At 27.1% G+C, this 26136-nt stretch overlaps 1 long non-coding RNA gene across 1 annotated transcript in view; it reads left to right on the top strand.

Annotated features, from left to right (window-relative positions):
* The first annotated feature begins 3266 nt into the window (after window positions 1-3266).
* LOC136087527 (uncharacterized) overlaps window positions 3267-26136 on the top strand; it is a 43739-nt gene continuing 20869 nt past the window's right edge. Inside the window, exons 1-2 of the long non-coding RNA XR_010641848.1 lie at window positions 3267-3489; window positions 8679-8723. This is a non-coding gene — a long non-coding RNA (uncharacterized LOC136087527). The remainder of the gene's footprint in view (window positions 3490-8678; window positions 8724-26136) is intronic.

Genomic DNA, 26136 nt, shown 5'->3' with positions numbered 1-26136 from the left:
TAAAGACCATCAGTGCATCACAGTGGAAATCAATCGAGGGAGCAGTAGAAATTTTGGCACCACTTAAAGAAGCTACAGAAGCGTGGTCGGCTGAGTCTATTCCAACAATTAACACTGTCGCCGATTCTCTTTATTTAATCCATGACAAAATTGATCAATTTATTGAGACGAATGGAAAAAATGGCTACGGTGTCTTGTATGCATAAAACTTGAAAAGCTGCATTGAGTAAAGATTTCCTCTTTGTCACACTGGAAACTTATTGAGTGCGGCAGCAAACTACTTGCTTTAAAGGGACTTCACTTGAAGCTCTTCAAAAAATTTCAAACAACAAAAGAATGGTTAGCCTCACAGGTTAAGGATAATGTTGAGTGCCAACCTGTTGCCAGAGTCCTTTCAGCAGATTTGTCCCTAATTCAAAACTGAAGCGCAAGTTAAACGTCAGACTTGAAACACAAGAGCCAACATCTGAACTGAATCCAATTTTGAGCGAAATGTGCCAGTATGAATATCTCCCTGATGCCAAAAAAAGACTTTCCGATTCTTGATTGGTGGAAATTACATTCAAATACATTGCCAGAACTCTCTTCATTAGCTAGACAAATTTTAGCTATTCCAGCAAGTTCAACTAAATCAGAGAGAGTTTTTAGCTCAGGTGGAAATGATGTCCGATCATCCAGACACAACTTACACCCAGAAAAAGTAGACCAAACCATCTTCATCAGAGAAAACATTGTCTTGTTGGAAAAGTTTGGCAAAATTATTCTGAATTAATATTTGAAAAAGTTGTTTACATTTGACAAATGTCATTTGTGTCTATTTGTCAAAACCATGTTCACATTTTTTTATTTACTTGGATTTTAATAAATTTGTTTTCAAAAATTGTTAAATTTCTCGTCTCGTTTCGTTCTCGGTCTTCGCGAGACGAGACCGAGACGAGAAGTACTAACTTTTCGTCTTGGTCTCGTCTCGGTTTGAAAAAACCTAGTCTCGCTCATGTTTAATGCCACGTATGTTTAATGACAAAATATACTTTGCTACGCCGTTGTGTAATATACCTATATCCCGAGCTGTAGCATAGAAACGATTTATAAGCAGATAAAGAAATAAAAATTGTGGTGATTAGAGCCTGGATACAAAAATACCCTAAAACATTTACCATCCCTACACCAAATGTGAGGGCAACAAGCTAGTAATTTTTATTATTCTTACACTAAATTTAAGTTGACAGGTTTTAAAATTCATGCATAAGTTATTTTGTGTTCAAAAATTATGAATTTGGAAAGTTTTGATCCTCGCTAAATAAAGTGATTGTTTCAATCTTTTTCTAAACATTCTAATGTGATAAGCAAGAAAATACTTAAGTTTGGTACTTAAGTATGTTTTTGTTTATAGCAAATAGCATATTTTTAAAGAAAATTTAATATTAAAATATTATAAAAACTATTTAACCAAAATTATTGCGTTTTCATAAATATAAAAATATTATAAAAATTTACGTAAGTAAATTTTGATATGTATTATTAATGTAATTATTACAGACATCATTATATTATTGGTTTATCCAAAAAGTCTTTAAATGAGTTTAATTTGGTTTTTAAGAACACATTAAAAGGTTTTCAGATAACCTCATTTGTATGTAATACGTAATAATATTATTAGTTAAAGAATAGGCTATTGATTAATTAATTGTTTGTTGATAAAAGAAATCATCGCATGTTCAAATTGTAAAACTTTTTTACACTGCAGTGTAATACCACTCAACATCACTTGTATTTAAATCAATTTAAAATTAAATCGTGTATTTTGTTTAATTTATTTTTTCATGAGTAATACTTTTTATAACACCGTTATTTTTATATGTTTAAAAAATAAAATTATTCAAAACACCCTGTTTTAGTATGTTATATTAAAAAAGATTTATCTGTAAGTAAAGAACCAATTAAACGCCCTTTTGTGTTTTAGCTACTTACATAATAATTTTTCAGGTATAATTTCAAAATTTACCGGCAACACAACAATAGCTTCTACCTTTACCGGTCAGATCTCACTGGGTCATGACAAATATACCAACTTATAAAAAAGCACTAACAGTTGTTCTACCAGTCCTTATCCAATGGCTTTTAAGGTGGCTTCCCACTATTAAAAATCTCAAAACAAAAGAAAATACAATTTCTCATTTTGTGAAGGTTTCAACCTTATGTAGCAATAAAAAAAAATTGATTGCTATATAAGGTTGAATCTTTATACAGCAATCATTTTTGCCCTTATTTTATTTTCGAGAAAGGAGTGGAGTTCCAAAAAATTACAAAAGTTACTTAGAAGGGTCTTAGCGTCAGTTAAAAATTCTTTTAAAAAACCTACAGATCTTGATCTCAACATTAAAAACTAAGCTCAATTAAAAACAGTTTTATTGTTAAAAGAACAAAAAATGATGGTGAATATGTTGCCACTTGTTCTTTTGTTTTAATGTATACTTTTTTTTTGAGGTTTTTATTTTGTTTTTGTTTTTGTGCTTTTCTCCATTTGAAAATTCCCTATTAACAATAAGTTAAAGTTTTACTATCTTAGAGAGGTACGATACACCCACCCCTCAAGCTTGACCCGAAGGTTGCGCATGAACTTACGTCTTGAAAGAAAAAAAATAATCTTTTTATGTAAGCTAGTTAACTTGTCGTGAACTAGCATATATAAAAAATATTATCTTTTTAACAATGCACCAAATAGGACTTGCATGTTTAGTTTTTCCAAAATTTAATGTGAGCATGTACGTCAACTTAATTTTTATAACAAATAAATTACAAAATTACAAAATTTTATGACAAAAAAATTACAAAAAATGACAAAAAAATCTTTGCGACAAAAATAAAAAAGGTATAAAAGCGAGCATAAAAAAGATTAAAAAGATTAAACTTGATAGAACCTGTTGTTTTCATAAAACTCTTATTACTTTCACGTAATCCCTTCTCTAATATTTCTGAAAATTAATACTATTTTTCAAAAGAATAATTAACAGTAGTGTAAAAATCTTATATTTGACTCCTCCAACAACTATTGCATAACCTTGATCATACAACAATAATTGCGTTGGAATTGTAACTCTATAAACAGAAGGGGGTCCCAGCTTTATAAAATGATAAAACTGTTACTAAATTTTTTAAAGACAATGTAATTTAAATTTGATGAAAATTAAGTATTTAAAAACTTTTTTCCTCCGGCCCATGTTTTTTGTCGATGGCCATATATACAAATATTTTTGTAATGACTTGGTTTAGACATCATTGCGGACGCTTAAACTGCTGTTGTAAGCAGACAAATTGGAGTTTTAATTACAAAGGTAGCAATTTTTAGAATAAAGTCATTTCTTTTTCACAGTCCTTTAGATATTAAAACTTAATAACTACATAAGTAGATGTCATAATATTATTAGTTCTTCATAAATGTTACTCAAGATTACCTTCTCATAAACAGTTGAATCACGCAAAGCAGTGGTAAGTGATATTATTTGAAAAATATAATTTTTTTACTTTTATACGTACATTTATTATACATGTATACATGTAAAATATTTGTTTATATGTATATTAGGGATGCGCTGAACGTTTGGCAAAACCGAACGTATATATATATATATATATATATATATATATATATATATATATATATATATATATATATATATATATATATATATATATATATATATATATATATATATATATATATATATATAACCGAACGTATATATATATATATATATATATATATATATATACGTTATATAACCGAACGTATATATATATATATATATATATATATATATATATATATATATATATATATATATATATATATATGTATATATATATATATATATATATATATATATATATATATATATATATATATATATATGTATATATATATATATATATATATATATATATATATATATATGTATATATATATATATATATGTATATGTATATATATATATATATATATATATTATATATATATATATATATGTATATATATAAATATATATGTATATGTATATATATATATATATATATATATATATATATATATATATATATATATATATATATATATATATATATATATATATATGGGTTATTCCATATCAAATCACTTAGTTTTTTGAAAGTTCCCCAGGGTACCATCTCAGATTTGCTTTAAACTTTGACCACACACAGATCTTATGAAAAAAATACAATCCAGAAAATTTCAGCTTGATTGACCAATTTGTTCAAAAGTTATGATTGAATTAAAAATGACCTAAATCTGAAAAATTTGTGTATCAGGAGCTTACAGCAGTTTTTTTCAATTTTTGACAAACCATAACTTTTTAAATAAAGATGGCGATCACCTGAAATTTTGTAGGGTAATAGTTTTTCACCCAAATAATCCATTATTGCAGTTGTTTTTGACTGACTTTTTTACAGTTTTTGAGTTTTTGTACCTTAAAGTTGCTAAATATTGCAACATAAATGTTTTTTCGAACTTTAACGTGTTACAGTTTAATACTTACTTACAGAAAGTGGATTTTTTTGTTACCTTTGTGTACTTAGGGTCACCACTTGTTAGAATAATCAAAATTATGCATTAAAAATTAATTTAGCACATGCAGCAGCCTATTGAAAAATCACTTTCTTTAAAAATTATGATAAACTACATTGACTTTGCTGGCATAAAAATAGCGTAAACAGTTGAAATAAATTATGAAACTTTTTAATGTTGAGGTTTTATATATAGACAATCACCAGAAAAAATCTAAAGACCTATACTCTATCTTATGACATGATTGTAGCCTTTTGAGAGTGATGATATTTTTAAAAGGAGAACAAAAAAATACCACATACCACATACAAAACTTATACCTTTTGAAGTGCATTCAAAAAGTAAGATAATCAGTTAAAAGAAAAAGTATGTATACATGAAACTAATTAGCTTATCTCTGATTTATATAACTCATAATACTGTCATAGTCATTACTAGCAAGAATATAGTCACGAGCACTTATACTTTTAATCAATGGAACACTTATTTGACATATTATCTTGTCAAATGGAACCCAACACTGACTTGATCGTGCATCGTTTGTCCATTTTAAATTTAATTTGTTTCTTTGCATAAACTTCATATTAACGTCTTGGTTTTCATTACAAATATCAACCACAAGCCCTATGTACCATTCTTCATCGTAAAAGCATGCAATATATTTACCGGGTTGAAAATTTAAAGGATTTTTTTTAATCAAATTAACATCATTTAACACATGAGTATCATAGACAGCATCACTAGAGATTCTTCGTAAAGAAAATTTCTCTCCATCTGGTACAAAGCAGTGATAGCTTCTTGTTCCCGGAACTGTGCGCATCCCTTCATATCTTTTCTGAAGGTTAAAAGCTGTTTCGTGGTTATTAATATCATCACTTGAAAGATAAAATATGTTTACACCTTTGATGTTTTTTTGAGCCCATGTAAATAGATCTTGTGGTGTGAGAATCTGATTGCATTGCTGCTCGTAGACTAGCTTTTGTTGCTTCTCTTTTTATAGTACCTCCTATTCCATCACATGGACTTTTGCCATGTGACGTAGCAAAGAAGTGATGCTCAGCATTTTTTTGGTAATCTACAATGTGATAAATTAAGTTTATTAGACATTTGTAGTTTTTATACTGTGATGCAGCACCATCACTGAAGTATTTAACTTTATTCACTGTGGGTAGTTTGATTTTGACCATAGAGAGCAACTTTGTGAGAAAACAATGGACTGCTGATTGGTCATGACAAAGATGGTCAGAAATTATACAATAGCATTCGCATTTAAGGTGATCTTTTTCATCTTCATAATAAACAGCAAATGGGTGTAAGGTAGCTTGATCGGCTTGCCAGTAAAACCCTTGTATAGCATCTTGTACAAGAAAACTATAGTTTTCTGCAAAATCCATCAGAATAATGCAGGTATATTGGTCTAATGTTTGTTTTGCCTCTGATAATTAGGAAGACTGTGCTTCTTTGATAAAGTGGTGATGACAAAGGCTATACAAAGTTTCACTGACAAAGGCCATACAAAGTTTCAATAAATTCACTAATGCTTGTTTGGACTGTAATAAGTGCAGTTCGGTCAGTTGACACCCATTGTTATATGTGATCTGATCATCAAAATCAAAATCATTTTTTTCAAACACATTTTCTAAGTAAGTCTTCAAATTTATTTTACCAGGGCAGTTGGAACATAGATGAAACGTGCAGTTTCGACTATCTATATTACAAACACATACTTTCATTAAATCTTTGTAATACATTGAATGGCTTTTAGGAAAAGCAGAGCACATCAACTTAGCATTTTGATGGTAAGAACATACACAAACTGAATGACTTCCGCTACTATCAACAGTAAGGCACCACTTTGGCCTTTAGTTCACAGAACTTGCTGAATCCAACTTTGTGTTCAGGGTATAACTTCTTAAATTCCAGATGAAGTTCTTTTAAACAAACTAATATTAAGCGTTTTTGTTTATGAACTTTAACATTATTTATTTGCACAGAAACAAAGTCTTTTTTTCCTGGACATTGTCTAGTGTATTCGTCATATTCATATATTTCAATGACTCTCTGCTTAACAATATCCTCCAAAGGATGTCTTTTTTTAGCCTCAGGTTTAGCAAGTATTCCCTTTTCATTTTTCAGCTTTCTGGCTTTCTTAACAAGATGGTCTGAAACTGAAAATGCATTGCAAGTTTTTTTAATTGACGAACTATCAGGAGTTAATGTTAGTAACTGAATTTTTTCTTCATTCAAACTGATTTTTACTTTTTCCTTTATTACATCTAAAAGTTTGTCTAAATCATTACAGTTAATGCACTTTTGCTTTTTCTCAGATATTATTTCTTTTGGGTCTATATCCAATGCTGATGCTACTAGGTTTATCATACTTGTTTCCAGTTTTTTAACTTTTTGCTTTCCATATTCTAATTTGTCATGTTTACTTACATTTTTTAGAGGAGATATTTCCAGTAAAGAAGCACTCTCATTTAAAACTGTCTTATTTAGGTCTGAAGAACTAAACTTCTCATCATCAACATCTAAGTCTTCATCTTCTTAAGTTTGAATTCATTCAAGCAGTTAGTGCAAAGTTTTTGACCAGGTTTGATCTTAAGTTGACTTGCTGTTAAAATATCGACTTTACACAATCCCTTAATAATTTTTTTCTTGTGGACTTTAAACAGATCAAAACAGTATTTTTGAAGCGCTTCATATCTAGAAATATAGGCTTTTTCATGGTGAAAATATATCTCCTCATTTAGTTCAAAAGTGTGTCCAATTCTTTGAATTAAAACTTCAACATCTGTGTTCACAATATCTTTTAGTTTTATTCTTCCAATCATTCTACAATAATACGTTTTGTCGCAATCTTCATTTAAAACTTTCCCCACACAACATTTCTCTGTAATTTTTTACTATTTTTTTATTTTTATTACTAATCTAAAAAGTTTAAAAAAGACAAACATATTAAACCTCAAAGAAACTAACAAATATCAGACACTGATTACGACACTAATTATGTTATTATTATTAGTACAAATTAAGACATTATGTCATTAAAAAGAAAACTGAATATATTCATTCACAGATAAATAAAAAATATACTACTGACATCCCTATGACTAATTATTAGACTATGACCTAAGACTAGCTCATAGTCTAATAACATTCTCCTTTTGAAAATATCATCACACTCAAAAGGCTACAATCATGTCATAAGATAGAGTATAGGTCTTTAAAGTTTTTTTGGTGATTGTCTATATATAAAACCTCAACATTAAAAAGTTTCATAATTTATTTCAACTGTTTATGTTATTTTCTATGCCAGCATATTCAATCTAGTTTATCATAATTTTTTAAAAAAAGTGATTTTTCAATAGGCTGCTGCATATGCTAAATTAATTTTTAATGCATAATTTTGATTATTCTAACAAGTGGTGACCCTAAGTACACAAAGGTAACAAAAAAATCCACTTTCTGTAAGTAAATATTAAACTAAAACATGTTAAAGTTCGAGAAAATATTTATGTTGCAATATTTAGCAACTTTAAGGTACAATAACTCAAAAACTGTAAAAAAGTCAGTCAAAAACAACTGCAATAATGGATTATTTGGGTGAAAAACTAATACCCTACAAAATTTCAGGTGATCACCATCTTTATTTAAAAAGTTATGGTTTGTCAAAAATCCAAAAAAACTGCTGTAAGCTCCTGATACACAAATTTTTCGGATTTAGGTCATTTTTAATTCAATCATAACTTTTGAACAAATTGATCAATCAAGCTAAAATTTTCTGGATTGTATTTTTTTCATAAGATCTGTGTGTGGTCAAAATTTAAAGCAAATCTGAGGTGGTACCCTGGGAGCCTTTAGGTAATTTGATATGGAATAACCCATATATATATATATATATATATATATATATATATATATATATATATATATATATATATATATATATATATATATATATATATATATATATATATATATATATATATATATAGATAGATAGATAGATAGATAGATAGATAGATATAGATATATAGGTAGATAGATAGATATAGACATATAGATGTACAATATTTGTTTATATGTATATTAGGGATGCGCTGAACGTTTGGCAAAACCGAACGTATCTATATATAAGGTACGTGAACTGATTTTTTTTAATTATTCAAATACTAGAATGTTATATATCATTAGAAAGCTCTCAAATACAGTATTTCAAAGGTGAAAAAGTTACGAAAATCGGACAATTCTATAAAAAATTATGACGTTTTTAGTAGCAAATTTTCGATTTATGGATTTCTTGATAAAACTGTGGTCAAAAATTTTTTTGTTTTTACATAAATTGTTATAACGTTGTCAATTCTTATTCAAAAATCTATAACTTGGTATCAAAAGATAGGTGTAAAAATGGGCTTTAGTTTTAAACTTTTTTCTAGGTAAATGGCACATCAAGGGATCCAGAGGGGGTCCTAATCCACCACCGACACCTAACAAAAAACACTTTTTCTTCATAAAAGAGGGTTTTTTTTATGAAATTGATAATATTTATGAATAACATGTTGGTATTATTTTATTCTACCTCACTAGCGAGTGTTACAGGTCTATCATAAAGTTGGGTGTTAGGTTGCGGTTAAGGTTTAACACACCCTATCAAAAATTCATTTTTTTGAATATTGTAATATTTACTAAAATGAGTAAATTATAAAAAATAAATATAACATTTCAATACTTTAAAAAATAGTAACTAGTGGTTTATAAAATTACCTTTTTTGGAGGGGGCGTATGCCGCCCCCTCCCCCCTGCTGCCCTAAACCTGAAAAAAAAAATTAATAACAATTTCACAAAAAATGTTAAAATGTTTTCTTAAACAGAGAGAAATTAGAATAAAAAACTAATTTACCACATTACAAGATGCGTTTGAATATCCATTTTGTCCTTTAAAGGGACCGATTACCCACTCCAACCTTAACAAAAAACACACAAAAACAATAAGTATTTTGAAATAAAAAATGTAGTTAAGTTTTGTCTTGGCTTTTAGTGAATGATTTAGTTTTTCAATTCCAATAATGAATAAAATTAAATCATTTTTAACAATAGACACCATGTGAAGGTAAGCCAGAGCAGTCTATCAAAAAAAATTTGCAAGCCATAAAACTTGCTGTACCATATTTGCAAGCTACAAAACTTGCGGTACTTATTTTGCAAGCCAAAAAAATTTCTGTACCATATTTGCAAGCTACATAACTTGCGGTACTCATTTTGCAAGCCATAAAACTTGCTGTACATTTTTATGTAATGCATATAATTTCATTTCATTTAAATTAAGAAAATATTAATTCTCCGATTATAACATCAGCAACAAGATGGATTTTTTCATCTTATAATCAACAGCTTCAATATCAGTTTCATCTTGCTTCCAGTAAGAAATAGTGTAAATTATATCCTGTTGTCCCTTGTTTACTTTTTCTACTCTTCCATCATAAATAACTGTTTTTGAATCGTTAGCAACATACCATTCATGACAAAGTTTTCTTCCGACAATTCTTTCAGACATAACATCATCTAAATCATCAAGTTGTTTGGCAGATAAGTGTTTATACAAATTTATAATTTCGCTGGTAGTTCATACACGCAGCTCATGCTCCAACTTTCTTTTTTTGTTTTTCATCCATTTTTTGTCGTTTAGATGCTACTCTATCAGCAATCTTTGCTCGAATTTCACTGTGTAATAGTTGAGTTTTAATTCTATTTTTACATGCCATGTAAATAGACTACTTAATTACTTTTTCTCTAGACAACTCCTCAAGATTATCAAGATAATCTATAGTTCTATTCTTTTTGGATCTTAATTTGCTAGATATGTAACAAATTGTTGCATTAGGGCATCGTCCTTTGAAATCGCTAAACATGCCAATTAACTCTTCACTATCAACATTGCGAAGCCTTGCACTAGCTGTCTCCTTCTTAAGTTCCTCTGTAATAGTAAGGAAGAAATATCTCTTATATTGACGTGTCAAAACATCCTTCACTGCATTAAGACAAGCAGAAGTCATTTCAAGAAGTTTGTCATCAATGGGGAATAAGGCTGAAATAGATTTCAAAACATGTGGGTCAAGCATTGTCCCAAAAAAATCCATCTTTCTACAAAATAACGCACCTGGATCTAATATGCAACAAGTAATTTCTTTCAAAACATTTTCTACAACCTGGATTCCAGTGACATGATCAAAACTTACATTACCAGCTGATACATAAAACTTAGTCATCCATGGTCCACTGAGAAGTTTACTAAACAGCGCAACAACTCCCATTTGTTTTATAGCAGTTGCGTTACAAAATGCTTCTCGCAGAATCGGTTGTAAACTGAAACATTTTACTGTTCCAGTGGTCAGATAATGTAGAAAATCAGCATAGTGTTTCATAAAAATGAAACAAGTATGAAAAAGAATGTGCAAACGGTTTCCACGATACCGTGGAATATCTCGAGGTAGTTTTTTATTGTCTAAAAAATTTACAAAACCTTGTGGATCACCTTTGCCATCCTTAAACCTCATTTTGTTCATTGCTAACACAATTTTGACAGCCATACAATCATATCCAAACAGTTTGCAACGTTCAAGTTCTAGAGATTTCAAAACTTTGCGACATGAAATGGCAATTGTTTCTAGAGGGTGCAAATGGCAGTTGAGCTCATTTAAATTCTTCCCCCATGTATTACAAATTTTGTTAATAGTAAGATAGTTAACTGAGACTCTGTCAGACATTGTGTTGGAAATATTTGATATAATTGAACTATTACATTCATTAAAGGAAAGCGAGTGAAAATCTGAAAAAATAAAAGCTAAATGATCAACTGCTCTACATATATGGCTTTCATAATCAACAGCTGTTCCACCGGGTAACTGGTCCTGAGCAAGGACCTGACAGTTGTTTTCAGATGTGATATAAACAGTGTTGATATGAACACCCTCTTGTGTTGTTGCATCAAATCCAAGAGTAAGATGAGAATTACTCATAGCCCATTCTGCTGCTTGCAGTTCTGCTATACTGCCAAGCTCACGAGCCATTTGCTCAATAGTTGAACGATGAGGAATATCAGTAAAGTTAATTCCCAAATATTGCCCAACTTTTGCTATTAGAAATGGAATATTACCTGTTGGAACATTTGCTAATAACATGCCATAAATTATCATTATCATTTGTAATGGGTAACTTTTATCATCTTCTGACATAACAACATTTTGAATTTGGCCCTCTTTTATTTGGAACATATCGTTTTTTAATTGAGCAATAAACTTTTTGCTCGCCTTACTATCAATGTTATGTTTTAGTTTTATCTGCATTAAGTTTTGTTTTTCTTTTACTTTTTGCTTTATTTTTGCTTTATTTTTGCTTTAAGTTTGCGAATTAACCTACTGTAATGATATGTTTTAATTTGATTTTTTAGTTCTCTTACTTCCATCCTCAAAGCTTTAATAATATCTTCTTTTCTTTTGATGCTTTGCCTGAATACTTTTAACTTATATGGCATGCTATTATATTTTGATTTAATTTTTGTTATTTTTTTCCTGTGTTCTCTGGTCTAGCTCGCTAACTGAGAAGATAAATATGATAATCTTTTAAGGAGCTTTCTTTTCTTAGGGGTTACTTCTTCTCTAGATGTATGCTTTCTTGTTTCATTTTCTAAGAATTTACAGGCAAGAAGGGTTCACTGTTGACTAGAGGTAAAATTGCAATATCTTCATGAAGTGACCAAACAGAAGACTCCGAAACAGTTGTCGATGAAGTACTCTGATTAGGATGTATTTCCTGGGTCATTGGCACGCTCAGTGAATGGTGTGTAATAGTTTGATTTTTTACAGAAATCATCAAACTTTGAACAATCCCTTGCATAATTGCTAGTAAATTTTTTGGCAACTTTAAGAACATTATAGAGTTGACGTTTACTAATATTTAAGCTAAATAACTCATTCAATTGTTTAAGAGTATTACCAACTGACTCACCGTTATTAGTAATATTTTAATTTTAATTAAATTTCTTGAAAAGTAATGCACTAATATATTATAAATTGTTAACAATTGATAATACAACATGAAAATAAAACTTTTTAAAAGAATGTACTTACAAAATATCATACATACCTAATACAAACAAATACTTGTTCAACTATGGTCCAACTAATATTTAAATCTGAATAATGCAAATCAATTTTTTAGGAACTGTAAATATAAGCCCAACTATGTTAAGATAAATTAATTTAAAAAAAAGTCAAGTAAACATTTTAAATTAATTAAAATAAGAAAACTAAAAAATACACAAAAGGCTCTACACTTTTAATAACACTTAACATTTAAAATGATACTCACAAATTAAAACTTGCATTTAATATAGGCTATAAAAATTTTATGACGCTTTATATGCATTTGAAAGTGGTAATTATCTATGAGTACCACTTTTAAATTTATTTTATCACAAACAACATTGAAAACATGCAAAATATTTACTGCAACTACTACACTTGTTAATTATTAAAATTCTTTTTTATAATTATTTTGGCAAAAAACTTAGGTAAAAATAAAAAAGTACCAAGAATAATTTAATGTAAAAATTGGGACAATAAGGAAAACAAATTAACTAATATTGTATATTAATAAGAAAAATAAAGGAATGGTGGCACCATGTTAACTTTTTAATTGTTTATATTGAAGTTAACATAATGGCTGCCACCATTCCGCCTAGGTCGACCTCTTCTGCCACGACCACTTGCAGTACCTTTGCTGCTATCCCCAGCACTCCTGTTTGGGGGATAATAGGGCAATTTAAAAAGAGGGTCATCTTTGCCCCAAACAGGATCCAACGCAAATACGACCTGTTGCTGGTGGGTCCAGGATGCTGGGTAAACCCTGTAGGCTTCATATGTAAGGTCTAAAAGCAAATAAATAATAATTATATTATTAACAAATGACATTATGTAACACTTAATAAAAAATTTTTACATGTTAAAGTTTATCTAAATATATAAAATTATTGACTAATAAATCACTTATAAGTAAACAAATTTTTAATAAGAGTAAAAATTTCAATAATGCTAATGGTTTTCCTTTTATGAGAATTCAAATGAAAACAAAATGAGAACGCAAAATAAATGTATTAAAAAGTGTATATTAATAGGAATAATAAAAATTTGATAACCATTCAGATACATTTTTAATACATAAATTTACCGGCAGAAGGTTGAGCATGTGGAACTAAAGGTAGAAAAAGTTGTCATTTAAAGATATTGCAATTGCTGAGAAATGCGCACACATATTTAAAAGTAATAGTTTTTAGACATACCAGTTGTTGCAGATGTAAAACATGAAACTTAGGTTAAAAAGTTGTAATAAGAAAAATTGCAATTGATGAAAAATGCATACACAATTAGAAGGTAAAATTTTTAAAACTTACCAATCGTACCAGATGAAGATGGTCCTAAGGTTAAAAAGTTGTAATAAAAAATTAATATAGCAAATGATGAATAATGGATACGCATATTATCAAGTAATATTATTTAGACATACCACTTGATGCAGAGGACAATGAAACTAAGGTAGAAAAAGTTTTAAAAAAGAAAAATATAGCAATTGATAAAAAAAGGCATACACAAATAGAAAGTAAAAATTTTAAAACTTACTAATCGTACCAGATGAAGATGGTCCTAAGGTTAAAAAGTTGTAATAAAAAATTAATATAGCAAATAATGAAAAATGGATAGACATGAAAAAGTAATATTATTTAGACATACCACTTGATGCAGACGACAATAAAACTAAGGTAAAAAAGTTGTAATGAAAAACAAATATTGCAATTGATGAAAAATACATAAACATATTAGTAAGTAAAGTATTTAAAATATACCAATTGTAGCAGATGAGGATATTACTGAGGTTAAAAAGTTTTAATAGAAAATAAATATTGCATTTGTTGAGAAATGCATACACATATTAAAAAATAATAGTTTTTAAACTTACCACTTGTTGCAGTTAAAGTTGGAACTAAGGTTAAAAGATTGTTATAAAAAATAAATGTTGCATTTGATAAGGAATGCATAACAGGTTTTTAGAACTTACCAACTGTACCAGATGAAGTTGGTTCTAAAGTTAAAAAAGGAGTAAGACACCGCAAAAAAAATATCAGTTTAGCATTAAATATATTTACAGAATAAAAATTCCTGGTTTTCAAAATTACTAACTATAGCAAGTGATGAAAGGAGAGTTAAACAAAATATGAGTTAAACCTAGACACACATGTTTAAACTTTGGTTACTATGATTCATAACAAAAGTTATAATATACAAACTTACCAATGGTAGACCTTGTCGATTCAACTAAAAGTAACAAAAAAATAGTACAATAAAAAATAACACCTTGTAATTGCCAAAAGTAAGTTCAAAAAATAACAACTAAAAAATTAGTTATATATAAAGATTATATGTACAACCCTCGGAATTAGGAAAAATAAGGTTGGCAATAATTTGCCGACCTCAATCTTTTTGAGGTCGGCATCAGGTCGGCAATAATTATTTAATACAAAGGTGTGACCATAAAACATAGAAAGGAGGTCGGCAATTTTTTGCCGACCTCAAACAGTTTCAGGTCGGCATTGCCGAATGCCGACCTTAATTCCGAGGGTTGTATGTATATAAACAAGAAGCTAACATTAGGAATGGGTATATACTTATGTAAACAATAAACATATATAAATTAGTATACATCAAGAAAAAGGTATATCCAATAATAATTATATCTTATATTTAAAAAAACTTTAGAAACATTAGGTTAATGCAAAAATGTTATGGGAACTATACTTATGAAATCTCAAAAAATCTATAATGATAGTGCTAGGATCTAAACAAGAAGCAAATATTAGACATGTTTGTATAATTATTTAAATAATATTTAAAGGATGAAGTAGTATACAACAGGAAAATAATAAAAGAAGAAGAGTGTAATTTTTATATCATTTTTAAACTAAACACTAAAAAATATGTTTGTTAAGAATAAATCAATTTAAATTCGATTTGTAGACTTCTATAGAAATTAAAAGAAAAGAAGCAAATTATACAAATCATAAAATAATTTATTTTTAACAAAGTATTTGTTAATATACAAATAAGTATTATTAATACTTATTTGTGTATTAACAAATTTTTTTACTTATATGATGTTTTAATGAACCTATGAAATGATACTTTTATCTATCAATAAAATCAAAACAGTTTTATTCTAATAGTTTATTAAAATATATTATTAAAAATGTATTAGTAATACATTAATCTTTTTATACTTAAGATTATCTTACCAAGTTAAACAAAAAGAGTAAGGTTTTTACTTTTATGTTTATGTTTTAAAAATAGTTAGCAATAATATAATTATGAAAAAACAATTTGCTTACTATCTGTTAGAGAATCTATATATTTTTGTAAGTCTTTTTTTTTTCCATTTTATCTGTTTTTCTGTTATCAGTTATCTAATAATAAAAATAATGCAGAAAAAAAAAATTGTTTTTCTGAGAACTGACCCCCCTATCCGCCCCCGTTTTTTTATAGTTCGCTGTTACTAAAAAAAAATTCATTAAAACAGAAATTAGGTACCAAAGGTGCTGCACTTAGTTATATATCTGCTCCCATTTTTTTTTGGCTGAAATTTGGCAGGTAAAAAGAAAATACATGTAGACAGTAGAATAAATAATAAAAAAAGCGGGCTCAACATTTCTTTGATACGAAATTAATGTGAGAACATTAACTAAATTTTCATAGAAAATTGTCAGCAAAAAAATTCATAAAAAAAGAAATACCTCAAAAAAACATTAGCCTAAGACTACCAAAAAAAATTTGTATTTAAAAAAAACGTGGAACAAAATTTTTTGCACAAAAATCGGCTCCGTAAAACATGATTTCCGCGTACCTATATATAAACACACATATATATATATATATATATATATATATATATATATATATATATATATATATATATATATATATATATATATATATATATATATATATATATATATATATATATATATATATATATATTTATATATATATATTTATATATATATATATATATATATAGATAGATAAATAGATTTTTTTTTTTTTTTCACCTCCTCAAGGCCGATAAAGCCACTACAGATGAGGAGGTTACTTAATGGTGGTTGTAACCCTCTCTCAACTCTATAACTCCGAAACACAAACCTTGACGAACAAGGCCGCTGCGCGGAGAAACAAGTTGAGCGCGGTACTACCAGGGACGTGGTGGGGATCGAACTCGGAACCTCCCGCTTATGAAGCGAGCGCTTTACTACTACACCACTACCGCAGATAGATAGATAGAAATAGCTATATCTATAGATATATAGTATATATAGATATAGCTATATCTATAGATATATATAGATATATAGATATATATAGATATATAGATATAGAACTCTTATATGTTGTCCGAAAGTTTTTTCTATATTTTGTTGACAAAAAGTAAAAATTAAAATGCAAGACCGGAATTTTTTTATTTATTAATTGATAGACTGCCTGCCCCAACCAAAACCTCAGTCGATGTAGCAGCACTCCCTTGCGGGTCAGGCTAAAAGATAGTAGATGTAGCAGCACTCCGTTGCAAGTCAGGCTATTTGTCAGTCGATATAGCAGCACTCCCTTGCGAGTCAGGCTATTTGTCAGTCGATGTAGCAGCACTCCCTTGTGAGTCAGGCTATAAGATAGTGGATGTAGCAACACTCCGCGTATCATTTACAGTAAAAAAAATAAAAATAAAAACATTTTATTAAAAAAATTAAAAAATAAAAACATTTTATTAAAAAAACAAAAACAAAAAACATTGTTTATATTGTTAAAAACATTCAGAATGTTTTTAAAAACATTCTGGTCAATTAAATTTGCGTTTTTGTGGTTTTTTTAAAAAATATTAATTTGTAATTAAATTAATGGTTTTGACTTTCGTCCAACATGCAAATGTTGGACTAAAGTCAAAAGTAATTAAAAGTGACGTATGTGTTGGCGTAAGAATCAGTTTTTTCCTTCCGTGCTTCCCAAATGCAACAAACTATATATATATATATATATATATATATATATATATATATATATATATATATATATATATATATATATATATATATATATATATATATATATATATATATATATGTATATATATATATATATATATATATATATATATATATATATATATATATATATATATATATATATATATATATATATGTATATATATATATATATATATATATATATATATATATATATATATATATATATATATATATATATATATATATATATATATATATATATAGAGGCATGCATTCTTTTAAAAATTGTTAATGACATATTTAAAGCCCTAAAGAGTAGTTATAGGGGTTATTAGTGACAGATAGAATACCCTGAAGCCAAATAAATTTTAGTTATAGTAATAGATTTTCGTTTAATTATGTCAAGCATTATCCATAATTTACTATAAAATAATTTTAAAACCTTTATTACTTTTTAAACCTTTATTACTAATTGAATACAGAATTATGAAGAATTGTTTTGAGAAGACCAAAAGAAGATTTAAAAACGACAAAAGAAGATTTAACAATTTAAAATATTTAAAACTTTATACAGTTAGTTTAAGAAAATATAGAAAAATAAATTATTTCTTAGTTATTCAAATTATTTCAATGTTATTTCATCAAAAAAAAAATTTTTTGTCATTCTTAGAAGCAAAATGCTCAGGAATATTTCTGCATAAAAAGCTCTTTTATCAATAACATCTTCAGAATTTCTTCTCTCCGGAATATTCTGAACACATTTTAAAGTATAACTAAAACTGTCAATACCTTTTGTTACAGTAAAATTACCAACTAAAATAGATTTTGGTTCAAAAATTCTATCCTTATTTTCAACAATCATCATCAATCCAACCTTTGATTAGTATATTAGATTAGATTTAGTTACAATTTAATCTTAGATTCTTTGTTAATTTTTTGTTTCTAGAACCACCTTTTAATTTCCGTTAAATCGGCAAACCATTTATATATTTTTTAATACATGAACTTGTTGTAGTTTAATTAAATGTCTGGAAGTTAGCTATCTCAATAAAAAAAAAATCTTGAAATTCTGTTAAATTAAAGCAAATTTATTGAATTGTTATTATTGTGTCAAAATTATAAGGTCAGTTTATTTAAACTTAAATTATAGAAGAATCTTAAAAACTTGTACTCGCTTTGGTATTCAAAAAATTCATTTTAGTATTTCAAGAGATGAAAATAAACAAAAAAAATTTTTGTCAATATAAAATATTTTACATATTTTTATACAGAAATCTTGATAAAAAGTTATACCTACAATTGTTTAAAACAAGTTACGCTACTCAAATATCAAAGCCATATATATTATTTTATTTTTTAATTGTTATATTATATTTAATATGTATGTGACATGAAATTTTTAAGTTAATCAAACACTAGATTGTTATATATCATTAGAAAGGTTTTTAATTCAGTATTTTAAAGGTTAAAATATTATCAAAATAGAACAATTCTACAAAAAGTTAAAAAATTTTGAGTACCAAATTTTTGATATATGGACTTCTTGAAGAAACTGTGATCAAATTTGAGTTTTTTTGAACTTAAAATGTCATAACTTGGTCAATTCTTATCGAAGTACATACAACTTGGTATCAAAAGAAAGGTCTGACAAAGGGTGTATGTATATACAAAGGGTGTACGAAGGGCACTAGAGGGGCATCTACAAAACTCTTTATTATATTGAAAAATGTATATTTAAAAAAAAAATATATTATTATTTAATTGAAATTTGAAATTTGTAATTTTTATTTGTATTTTTTAATATATTCTAACAGGGTACCATCAAATATGATTTGGATACTTTAGGTTGATAGGCTAGAATTCCTTTTGGCTTCGGGCGCACCTTTTGACCCAATATCAAGATTATTACTTTGTATCTTCATATAAAAATGCATGCAATTTAGTATCGAAAGAAAGAAAGGTTTTAGGGATAAACGCGTGAAAAGGGTGCAAGAGGGTATTATTCGGAAGCTCTACACCTCTCACATCTTGGGTAAGGTGGGTTAAAACTTAAATATTATTTTTCTGTATTTATCATAAAAAAATCAAACTCAACTATATACAAAAATTAATATACAAAAAGATTATATACAAGTATCAACTTAATAAATTGTACATACACACTATACATACACCTATCAATAAGTGTATATAGATTCAGCTAAGTGAATCTATATAAACTTATAAAAATATATTTATAGTTGTTAATATTAACATTCCTGAATCCTCTGCCATCCCTTCTGCCACTAGGAGGTTTGTATTTAAAATGAGGCAGGACTTTACCTCCATTCCGGGCCCATATGCGGAAGGCCCTTTTTGATTTAGGCCCAGGGTGGCTTTGGTGCCAAACCAATCAATCACTCCTAGACAAGTCTATATTTAAAACAAAAGTATTAAATGAATGTTTGAAAAATTAAAATAAAAAACAAAAATTAAAACACAGTAAAAAACTTACCAAGGAGGTCTTGGTTTTCACTCTGGGTGTCAGATGGCAGTGATGACATGGATGAAGTTGATAAATTTAACCTTTAAAATTTTTATTATATTTACTATTTGTAATTATTAGCAAAACTTTTTTTCACTAACTGACCAGAAACATAATCAAAAGTTGCATCCTCAGCTAAAACATAAAACTTTTTCATTCAAGGCTCAGTAGGGAGTTTTCCAAACAATGCAAGCACGCACATTTCTTTTATGGCAGTTTTATTACAAATTAGCCCTCTTAGAATTGCTTGCAAACTTTTGTATTTTACTGTTCCAACAGTTAGGAAATGTTTAAACTCACTGTAATGCTTCATAAAAATGACACAAGTATGAAAAAGAATATGAAGCAAATTTCCGCGATATCTAGGAATAATACTTTGTAGTAGATCGTTTTCATCTAAAAAATTTGCAAATCCTTTTGGATCACCTTTAACGTCTATAAACCTTATTTTGTTCATGGCTAAAACAATTTTAACTGCCATACAATCATTTCCAAATAACTAGCAACTCTCACACTCAAGAGACTAATGCTGAACGACGTAAAACTGCAATTGTGTCAAGAGGGTGCAAATGGCAGTTCAGCTCATTCAAATTCTTGCCCCAGGTTGTAAACTTTGCTTATAGTAAGATGGTTGACTGCAACTCTGTCTGACATAGTGTTAGATATATTTTCAATAATCGAGTTATGACATTCATCAAAGCTACTTTAGTAAAAATCTGAATAAACAAACGCCATATAATCAATTGAAGTGCATATATGACTATCATAATCAAATGCTGCTCCTCCTGGTAATTGATCTAGAGCAAACACAAGACATTTATCTTAAGATGTTAAGTTAATGCTATTAATGTGGACACTTTCTTGTGTTGTAGCATCAAACCCAAGAGTAGAATTATTATTATGCATAGCCCACTCTGCTGCTTGCAAATCTGAAATACTGCCAAGTTCACAAGCTCTTTGCTCAACAGTACTTCGATGAGGAATATTATTAAAAATAACACCCATATAATGCCCTATTTTGCTCATAAGAAATGGAATGTTACCTGCTGATATATTACACAACAACATAATTATAAATTATTATTATTTGTAATGAATATGTTTTTTTTATCTTCTGGCATAATTACATTTCTTTCCTCCTTAATCTGGAGCAAATCATTCTCCAAACTAGCAATTACTCTGTTACTTGTAAAAAACAGCAGCATTATGCTTAGTTTTGAGTTACCTTAACTTATGCTTTTCATTTAATATCGAAGCTTTTTTTTCAGCTTTAAAGTGATGAATCTGCTCACTATAATTTTATTTTTTTGTGTGTTTTTTCAGATCTGGTATTTCTGCCCTTAAAGCTTTAATTATTTTTTTTTTTGTTAAACATTTTGTCTTAGAACACATAATTAATTTGGCATACTGTTTAATTCAGCTTTTAATAGTGCTATCTTGTTCTGACATTCTTTGTAAGAGTTAGCAAACCGAGAAAACAAGTAAGATAACCTACCTTTTCATTTTTGTTCTATAGGGCCTAATATCTCTCTAAATTTATGTTTAGTTACGTCTCATTCGCTATAACCTGCAGATGTTGATGTTCAACTATTTAAAGGAAATAAAACATTCATATTGGTATATGAAACATCTGAGAAGCCTGATGATTATGCAATATTAGGCAAACTTGATATATGGCTTAAGAAAGGTTTATTGCAAAATTCAAAAAAACGCTTACTTTCCTCAGTCCTGTTATAATTTCTAGACCAATTCAATGATTTATTTTTAAGACTCCTAACTGATTTTTACATGTTTTTTATCTTAAAATGTCTAGTGACTTGTTGAGATGTTTTGAGAAATGAATCACTATTTTTTGTAATTAATAAAAAAATATGTCCATTTCTACAAACTGTATTACACTCTGTATTAGAGTCAATGCCTATTTGCGATAATTCAAAATTAGCAATTAAATACTTTTTGCATTCACCATAAAACACAAACTTTATTTTTGTCCCCATGATAGCAGAAAAAAAAAGTTTAATTTTTACAAATAAAAAATAATATATTTAAATAATGGTAAATATAATGACATCAAAATTGCTAACTATATTACAACTATTTAGTTTAATTAAATAATCTATATCCAACATCATTATTGTTATTACTTGTACATTTGACCCCTCCTCACTGCGAGTGTATCGCATTATTGAAGCTTAAAAAGTTATCTAATTAGAGTATAATGTTAAGGTGTCTGAGTATGCTTTTTTTCAATGAAATTTGGCAGGTAGTAAGAAAAAAGGTTATTAAGGGTGAGAGAATATATTAGAAAAATGAACTAGCATTCCTTCAACATATACTTGATGTCCAAAAAACAAGCAAATTTTTAACAGCAATCAAATTCATAATAAATAAAATTTTACATCAAAATATCCATGCAATTAAAGTTCCATAATTCTGCTATTCAAAAAATAACTATGTTGATACATATTTCAGAACATATACAGAATTTGGCCTAAAAGACGGTTTCTTAAAATCCGTATTTACGCATACCTCTCTCTATATATATATATATATATATATATATATATATATATATATATATATATATATATATATATATATATATATATATATATATATATATATATATATATATATATATATATATATATATATATATATATATGTATATATATATATATATATATATATATATATATATATATATATATATGTATGTATGTATGTATATATATATGTATTTATGTATGTATGTATGTATGTATGTATCATATGCTATTTCTCTATTTTGCTATTTCCCTAATTTTAGATATTTGAAAAACTCAGAGAAAGAACAAATAGCGTATTTTCTTTTGTTAATGAGATTTTATAAGTGTTTAAGTAAGCATAAAACCGAAGACTTGAAGAATAATCATGCTTATTCAAAAACTCTTTTGAATAAGCATGATTATAAAGACGTCCAGCTTCTGTGTCACCTAAACCTTTAGTTTTTTGAGCATCCATGTAAGCATTAGCTATAAGTGGTCATTTTAATGATTATTTAAACAAAAATAACCATTAAAAATATTCTGCTTGCAATTAAAAAACAGTTTAGGGCAGCGTGTTGATTTAGCAGGAAATTATGAACACTTATTTAAAGGATAATTGGGAAATATACTATAAATGGTGGCTGCTTTGTCGTGTTTATATAATAAAAAAAGACTTGCAACTCCATAAATCGCTAAGTGGGTGTAATAAATTCATTGTAAAGGACAGTTTCTTATGACATTTTTAATTTATTAAACCATTTTGTAATGAATTTTTTTTTATTTTCTTAAGTATGCCAAAATCACCGTATCATTATGCAAAAATTACCACATTAAGTTGCTAATTTCGTCATTTTTCAGTATTTTGTTATACAAGTTTTACATAAAACTTTAAAAGTCTGAAACAAGTTTTTAACTGTTGTATTAAAGATATATCTACAGGGTATCGATATGCATGACTTATATGCGCTATAAAAGCAACTAATGTTTTTTAACAATTAAATAGCTTTATACATCAAAATTTCTCCACTTTATCCTGCTACATTAGCTAACATATGTAACATGAATTGGGTAGTTATAATTTTCACATTATATATTATACATTTATTTTTGTATCCTTATTTTTATATTTGTAGTTATTGCTTTTATGTGTATATACTAAGTTTTATATTTAATTATATTATATGCTACAAATAAAAATACAAAAGTTAATAATATAGTATAAGTAAAAATAGTTTTATAAAAAAAAATTTTTGTTTAATTTTTTCGAATAATAACTTCTTTACAAAGTTTTATGCTGAATGTGTGTAGATATATAAATTACTGGATACGGCATAGGCATGCCTGACTATATAATTTTGGAAAATATTTTGAAGCCGAGCTACCGTTGAAAAAGTGACGTAGAGTGAGGCAAAACAATTTTTTACAAATTCGTAAATAGTTGTTTAATAAAAGTAATATGTAATATAATATATGTATTATAAAGCATATTACTGTTACAAAAAGTTTATTAAAAGTAATATATATTAATAAGTTTCAAGAGAATTTAATTTTAATTATTAGGCTCATGACTTGAGGCTATTAACAATTTATCAGCAGCGCTTGAGTCAAGACACCTGAGGATTTGATAATAAACAGTTATTTAAAGTGTAGTCGTACTAGCAAGTAAAAAACACAGTTTAAATTTTAACATTGTACTTTTGTTGAATATTAATTTGGTTTCAAAAAATGGGGTTTCTGAAGACTAGCTAATCATTTTTATATACATCTATATCTATGTATATTATATTTTTATTTTAAAATATACCTATATTTATGTATAAAATACATGTTTGGAATATCGTGTATTGACAAAGTACTTATTTTGTTGGATCAAGGTATTTTTTTTTAGTGTTTTTCTTAAAATAAAAATACTGTATGTTATTTTATAGTGTGTGTGTGTGTGTGTATATATATATATATATATATATATATATGTATATATATATATATATATATATATATATATATATGTATATATATATATATATATATATATATATATATATATATATATATATATATATATATATATATATATATATATATATATATATATATATATATATATATATACACACACACACACACACACACACATACATATAAATATAATGTAGATATTAATTTCTTTCACTGATTTTTGAACAACACAAGTTTGGTTAGTTTGTTTCGAACTTGTGTTCCTTGTATATAACTTGTTGCACAGGAAGAGGCATGGTATAAACGTACATCTAAATAGGCCTCTATAATCAAATTGATCAGTTTAACCAAATGCTTATCTTCCACTGGAAGTTCTTGAATGTAGTTTGTAAGTTCTTTATAAATTGCTATAGAAAAGAAATGGTGGCGGATAGTCATTTTAAATGTGGAATAGATTCCGAAAAAAGTTGTAGTTTTTTGAATTGTCTGGAATGCTGTGTCTTTTCAACAAAAGAACAAATTACAATAACATCTTTTGGTGGATGAAGAAGACCACCTCTGCTTTTTTAAATGGATGATAATTCACAAAGTAAACTTTGTGAATTATCCATTAGAGATTCAGTACAGGCTTTACATTTAATAGATCTTTTTAGTTTTCTACTAATAAATCCACCTATATACAGGCCTTGTCATAAGATTTCGCTGCGTAACAAAAATGCGTAATGCATTTCAAAGTAACTCAACTTAGCAAATATATTTTGTATTGTTAGAAGTTATATTGCGTCACTAGCATATTTTCAGGTACCGCATTGTAATTAAAGTTATTTCATCAATGCGTTAAAAATCATACTTTTTTTTTTTCTCGCTTTAACAAAAGTTACAAATAAAATCTTAGTTCTTATTTGAAAAATCGTTTTATAATTTTTTTCAAATATAAACTAAATTTTATTTTTAAAAAAATAATTTTTTCATATAATGAAACATAATATTTGTTTATTTTCTTATAATTTAACAGTTGGTTTTTGGTTATTTTATTAACTGTTAATAAATTTTTTCTTATTTGTTTTGTGAACTCTTTTTAATAGTGTTTTTAAACAATAAAGAGTTTTATCAGTTACCAATAACATTATGCGTGATCATAGTTTATTTTCATAAATTAAATGAGTGTCATTAAAACTTTACATTGTTGAATTGACAATAAACTTAAAATAAAATATCTTATTAATAAAATATTTACATTAAAATAAATTGCGCATTTTTTAAACTATTATGTCAAAAAATAATTTATATATTTAAAAGGAATTTATATATTTAATTCCTCAAGATAAAACTTATAACACTTTATTTTCTTTAACTAATTTTTAACAACAACAAAAAAATTATTAAAAAAACTGTTTCTTTTACAAAAAATCTTCTTAACAAG

Source organism: Hydra vulgaris, chromosome 11 (assembly GCF_038396675.1).
Source record: "Hydra vulgaris chromosome 11, alternate assembly HydraT2T_AEP".
Classification (NCBI taxonomy): Eukaryota; Metazoa; Cnidaria; class Hydrozoa; order Anthoathecata; family Hydridae; genus Hydra; species Hydra vulgaris.
This window is presented reverse-complemented; position numbering and strand designations above follow the sequence as displayed.